The sequence below is a fragment of the Lagenorhynchus albirostris genome, chromosome 6 (assembly GCF_949774975.1).
Source record: "Lagenorhynchus albirostris chromosome 6, mLagAlb1.1, whole genome shotgun sequence".
Lineage (NCBI taxonomy): Eukaryota > Metazoa > Chordata > Mammalia > Artiodactyla > Delphinidae > Lagenorhynchus > Lagenorhynchus albirostris.
This window is the reverse complement of record NC_083100.1, coordinates 5902722-5908721: the sequence shown is the minus strand read 5'-3', so window position 1 is coordinate 5908721 and position 6000 is coordinate 5902722.

The following is a 6000-nucleotide window of genomic DNA, read 5'->3' as shown; positions in this document are numbered from 1 at the left end:
TTGAAGAGCCCCGAGCTCAGTTGAAGAGGACTGTTCTTTCCAGAGAGGCGCTGGGCTCTGGGACAAGGGTATATAGATATTACCTAATAAGCCAAAATTGAGGTACTAATTCTGCCTAATTTCTAGACATTTCTAATGTTCTATAATTTCCAGCTTCTGATATAATTAACACATGACCTTGTTTTTTCATTCTCCCCAAGTTTCACTATCCACCTCCTCATCAGAATGATTCATCCTGATCCTTTCTATTAAACCTCTAGAGAGAGAGAGGTGTCAATATTTTTAAATAAATTTATTTATTTTATTTATTTTATTTTTGGCTGCATTGGGTCTTCGTTGCTGCATGCGGGCTTTCTCTAGTTGCGGCGAGCAGGGGCTACTCTTCGTTGCGGTGCACGGGCTTCTCATTGCGGTGGCTTGTTGCAGAGCACAAGCTCTAGGCTCGCGGACTTCAGTAGTTGCAGCACGTGGTCTCAGTAGTTGTGGCTCGCGGGCTCTAGAGCACAGGCTCAGTAGTTGTGGCACACAGGCTTAGTTGCTCCATGGCATGTGGGATCTTCCCGGACCAGGGCTCGAACCCGTGTCCCCTGAATTGGCAGGTGGATCCTTAACCACTGCGCTACCAGGGAAGTCCTGAGAAGTGTCCATTTTTTTTAAAAAAAGGTATTCTGGGCAGTGTTCTTAGAAGCATCCCCATTTCTTAACCTGACCTCTGTCACACTGTTTTAAAATCAGCTTCTTGTGATATTTCCCATGATTTCAGTTGGTGTTCAGAGATTTGATACTGAAGAAAAAGAAAAAAGCTGATGCTTTTTTTCCAACAATAAGCTTACATCTAAAAAAGAAAATGCATTGGTCTGCTATAATAAATCCACTTTGCAAAAGAATTACATACTTTCTAATTATATTTCTTGCAGTTATAAAAGGAGCTGGGAAAAAGAGTTATCAGCCAATAGGTGATGCATATTGACCTGGAGCTAAAAATACCACAGAGCTGGCTATTATATTCAATTTGCCCTTTTAGTGGGCAGAGAGTACAAAACAAAGATAGGTCAAGATAGCAGCAGTGGGAGGCCCCCAATTCCAAAGTTACTTGATTCCAGTAATCAGACTGAGGAATGAAGACCAACCTCTGCCTGAAGCAATATTTTTATTTCAGTGAAAGGAAAAAAGTTCTGTCTAAGCAGTCTTCCCCTGTGAATCCACCCCACCCGAGACACCTTGATCTCACCACCAGAAGCAAGGAACATATTTAGAGCTAATGTTTCACAGCTTTTGGGCACAGGTGGGATGTGAGTCCTCCAGCCACACAGTGTGTTTATGCCTGAGGGGCGCTTGGGAGCTAGCTCAGCAGGTATTTGTCACTGGTGTGCAATGATTGACCTCCTACCAAGTACAGACATTATTTAGATGTACCTGGCATGAACCACTTTACCTGCTTCAGATACAAATGCAATTGCTTCTGTTATTTTTCCAAATTGATGCAGGGCTGCACATGCCCTAATTAGCTGAAAATCAAGCATTTTACTTTTGAGTCCATAAGACCAAACCTAGTCCCACACAAATTATCTAAATTTTCTCCATCCTGGGAATGTCATTCTTTTCCAAAAGTCTTAACTTCCATTGTTGGACCACACAAAAGAACTAAACTTCCAATCAGACCAAGAGTGATATGTCTGTCCCTTCCACCAGGGGTCGCTGTTGGACCCTGGTGCTGCATCGCCTGGTGGATGCTCATTTACTGCTGTACCCAGATCCCAGCCAGTGCCTCCTGGCGCCCCTGTTCACGTTCCAAGTTAATGGCTCTTGGTTCACGGTCATATTCTTTAGCAACACTTCCCAACCATGCCCTTTACAGTGTGTCATAACTAGCTCTGCTCTGCAAATCCTCAGAAGTGTGCAAATCTCATGGCCTCGAGAAGCACTAAGGGAAGCTTAGTTATAAAAATGCAGATTTCCAGGGTCTTCCCCAGCATTTTATGATTCAGGGATTCGTGTGTCAGGGATAAAAGACCAAACGCACCTTTCTAACTGTTACATGAAGCCTGTGGCTGCAGGTTCTGTGCAGACCACACTCTGAGAAGCCCTTCTTGCCTTACGACCTGGTGGGAGCCTAGTTTATCAGCCCAGACTTCCTTCCTGTCTCAGGAGCTCCCTGGGGTGTCTGTCTTATTCTTTACTCTGTCCTGAGAGTAGCTCAACAGATTTTTGGGAGCACGGGAGAGGGATTGACAAACTTGTTGACTTTAACTTAAACCAATGTAAACAGTCACACAAGTGGCATGGTCAACGTCTGTGGCTTCATGGTCGCCCTGTTCTGGTCAGCAAGGCTGCTCACTGACACGTCCTAGACGTGAACTTTCTGATAAATGACAGGACTAGGTTCGGGTGGGGTCGTAGGCCCCATTCTGGCCACTGAGTTGTGAGCTGTGTCGCCTCCAGGCCGTGCGCTTGATTTCTGGTACGAGACCCTCCAGGACCCCTTCTCCTGTGACACCACCATAAGCGACATCCAGGGGGGACCGAGCCTGAGTGTGAGCCTCTGGTCAACACGACCTGTGATGAGAAACATCCCCCTGATTGTTTCTGTGGCTGAGACTGTGGACTGCTTGTTACGCAGCATAACTGAGCCTATCCTAACTGATGACATGCCCAGATCTGGAGACCAGGGCAGGCCAGAAGTTCAGGATCTCAGTCCTGCAGAATGGGGAGTGGGGCAGGGTTAAGATCAGGCAATAGCAATCAGTGCAGGTGACCGGATGGGTTGGTGTGTTGCAGGCAGGGGGCTGTAGCCAGCCCCACAGGGTGTGTGTAGACAAGGGGCCAAAGAGACCCCTTGTCTCCTCCAGTCTCTCCAGCCAGCTGGCTTTGCCTTCAAGCACCACCCAGGCCAGTCCCAGCTCCAGAAATCTCTCTCTTTTTCCCCTGGAGGGGGCCCCAGACAGCCCTCCCCACTGAGCCCTTTGAAAACCTGTGTTCTGACGAATCACTTAATGGGCAGCTCCTAAGGTCAAGTTCAATGGGATTGAAAACAGTCAATAATCCAGGGTTGAAATGCTGATGTCTCCTTTTGCGTCTGCCTGTCCTGTGCTACCAACTCGAGGCACAAACACTCCACTGTGGGCGGAACAAGGGGTCCTGGGGGTGAGTGGCGGGCCTCCTCCCTTCTGGGTTGTCATCTTTCCTGCTTCATCCTGTCCTACTGCCTCCAGGAAACTGGGGTTCTCATGTTCTCTTCCTTTGCATATTCTCAAGCCTCCACCAAGTCCTCGGACCGAACTCTTCAAGCCTTACCTTCCTCCTGGGCAAAAATCAGGCCCATCCTGTCTATCTCCCACAGTCACTTCAGCCACGCTCGGTGAAGCACCTGGAACTCAGGGGAGCCTCCTGAAGGAGCCTCGACTTTGTCCCCATGGGTAAGGGACCCAGGGTTTAGGCAGGCCTGAGCATCCCCGTGGTTGCCGCCCCTACGGGCCGCTGAGGGCACAGCGAGCACATGTTAGAAACACCCTCCTTTATTCCAGCTCCTTGGAGCCCTGCCCTGAGTGTGAATCCTGCCCCCTTAATGATTCACTAAAGCTGTGCTCGGAGCAGGCTCATCAGAAGCTAGTCAAAAGAGAAGTTTCTCTTTTCTCTCTCTTTTTTTTTTTTTTGCGGTACGCGGGCCTCTCACTGTTGTGGCCTCTCCCGTTGCGGAGCACAGGCTCCAGACGCACAGGCTCAGCAGCCACGGCTCACGGGCCCAGCCGCTCCGCGGCATGTGGGATCTTCCCGGACCGGGACACGAACCCACGTCCCCCGCATCGGCAGGCGGACTCTCAACCACTGCGCCACCAGGGAAGCCCCTCTTTCCTCTCTTGAAGAAAATGTTAGGAAATCCGTGGCTGGCCTGCTGCTAATGACATGCCTGAATGCATTTCTCTTCAGCCCTGGAAGAAGCTTGTGAACTCTGTTTCTGCACTTAAACCAGCGTCAGGGGCAAGAAATGCCCAGAAATTCCAAGGCCCACTGTTGCACGTGCTCATTGAAGTGAGCAACGTTCCTCTTCCTAAAACATGTAATTTATTCCTTTGTGTTATTTGTAGCTTTGAAAATTCTACTTAAACACCCGTTTTCATTACAAATACCCTCCTTTTGGAGTCAACGAAACTACAGCTCATTATCTGGCCTAATTTGCATGCTGCCCAGTTATATACCTAGCAATATAAAACACAAGAATACAAACGTTTAGCGGCAAACAATGATGTTAAGTCTGGAATAAACAGCCTTTATTTTTATCACCAATGTAATTATCTTGTTGCCAGACACCAATAGGAGAGCAGATCCGTTTTGGACAAGGGAGTTATAGGTCTTTGGGGGACTCTTTTATCCCCTAAAGCTTCACACCAGGGAGAAGGCGTTTAGACAAAGAGCAAGTTCATGCAATAGATGATACCTTTTGTCTGTTCATTGGAAGTTCAGGTTGCTCTGTTGCAGGAAGGGGTTTTCTTGCTGGCAGCTTTCCGGTTTCCAGACCTGCAGCCCCGAAGACTCTGGAATGTGAGGGCAAGGGCATGCTTTGCTGGTTTGGGCTGGGCATTCGCTATTGCAACAAAAAATAGAAATGAAGTTTTTCCTCTGCTGAGAGCAAGGACAGTAAAGGGGACCCTGAACAGGCTAGAGAAGAAACGTAAACTGACCTGAGAGTGTTAATCAATCCTCGTTTTATTTTAACTGTTACTAATCTGTAGTGTCTGTGACTAGATTTGTCCTTCACAAAACTAACCTGTCACCCCTAATTCTGTGTAATTTACATCCTGCACCTGGTATTTACTCTCCCTGTAATCTCTTGCAGCAAATCACCCCTTGTAGCTGTTTGCATTTCAGAAAAGAGGTCTCAGGCGGATAACCCAGAGACTAACAGACCCAATTACCGGGCTGCTGGACCCAATTACCTGGTTGCCTGACGCCAGCCGTGACTGTTTTGAAACAATGCAAGAAGCAGCACAATGCAAGACCTTCACCATTTTGATCCTTATCGCTCACTTCTGACTGTGAACTCCCCCTGTAAGAATCCCTGTAATTCCCCAGGAAGGGGGGCACGGTTCTTGAGGCCCTAGCCTGCTGCGTCTTCCCTTTGCCTGGCAGAGAAATAAAAGTCTCTCTATTTCTTTTCCTCCGAATCTCTGTCTCTGTATTTCTATTTGGCATCGGTGCACAGGGAGCAAGGGTTTTGGCAACATAGCTGGAGGAGTAAAGGGGTCAGAAGGGTGATTGTCCCCGAGCAACCAAGCAAAGGACAGCGCCTGCCTTGTATTCCCACCCACCGACCGCCATGGTGAACTTGGGAAGCTGGCCCTGGCCCTCTCCTACCCCCTCACTCCCACCGGAAGCCCCAGCTCACATCCCACCTTCACAGCCTGGACCCTGAACTCACGTCTACACAGCCTACTCCCATTTCTTCCTCCCCAGTCTGTCTCGCCAGTCTCCAGCTCCAGCACGTTCCAAGCGTCTGTGTTCTCCAGGCTGGCTACCCACCTAGGAGCAGTTTGACAGGAAACCATCCATCCCCAAGGCCCCTCACGCCCACAGCAGTGTCTGGTCTCCCATCTCACCTGGGTCCTCAGTGCTGCTTGGCAAATTGTTTCCTCTCCTTCACCTTCTACTCGTTCTTCAGCACAGCAACTGCAGACAGTCACCACGTGAATGCTAAACAGGTGTATTCACTTCCTAGGGCTGTCAAAATGAATCGGCACACACTAGGGGGCTTAAAACCAAGGGAATTCATTCTCTCATGGAGAGAACGGAAGGCTGGAAGTCCAAAATCAAGGTGTCAGCAGCGGGGTTCCTTCTGGAGGCTCTGAGGGGGAATCTGTTCTGTGTGTCTCTCCTAGCCCCTGGGGGTTCCCAGCAACCCTTAGAGCTCCCTGGCTGCTGGACGCATCACTCCCATCTCTGCCTGTGTTCGCATGGCTTTCTTTCCTTTATCTTCTCAGTGCGTGAGCCCAAATGTCCCTTGTC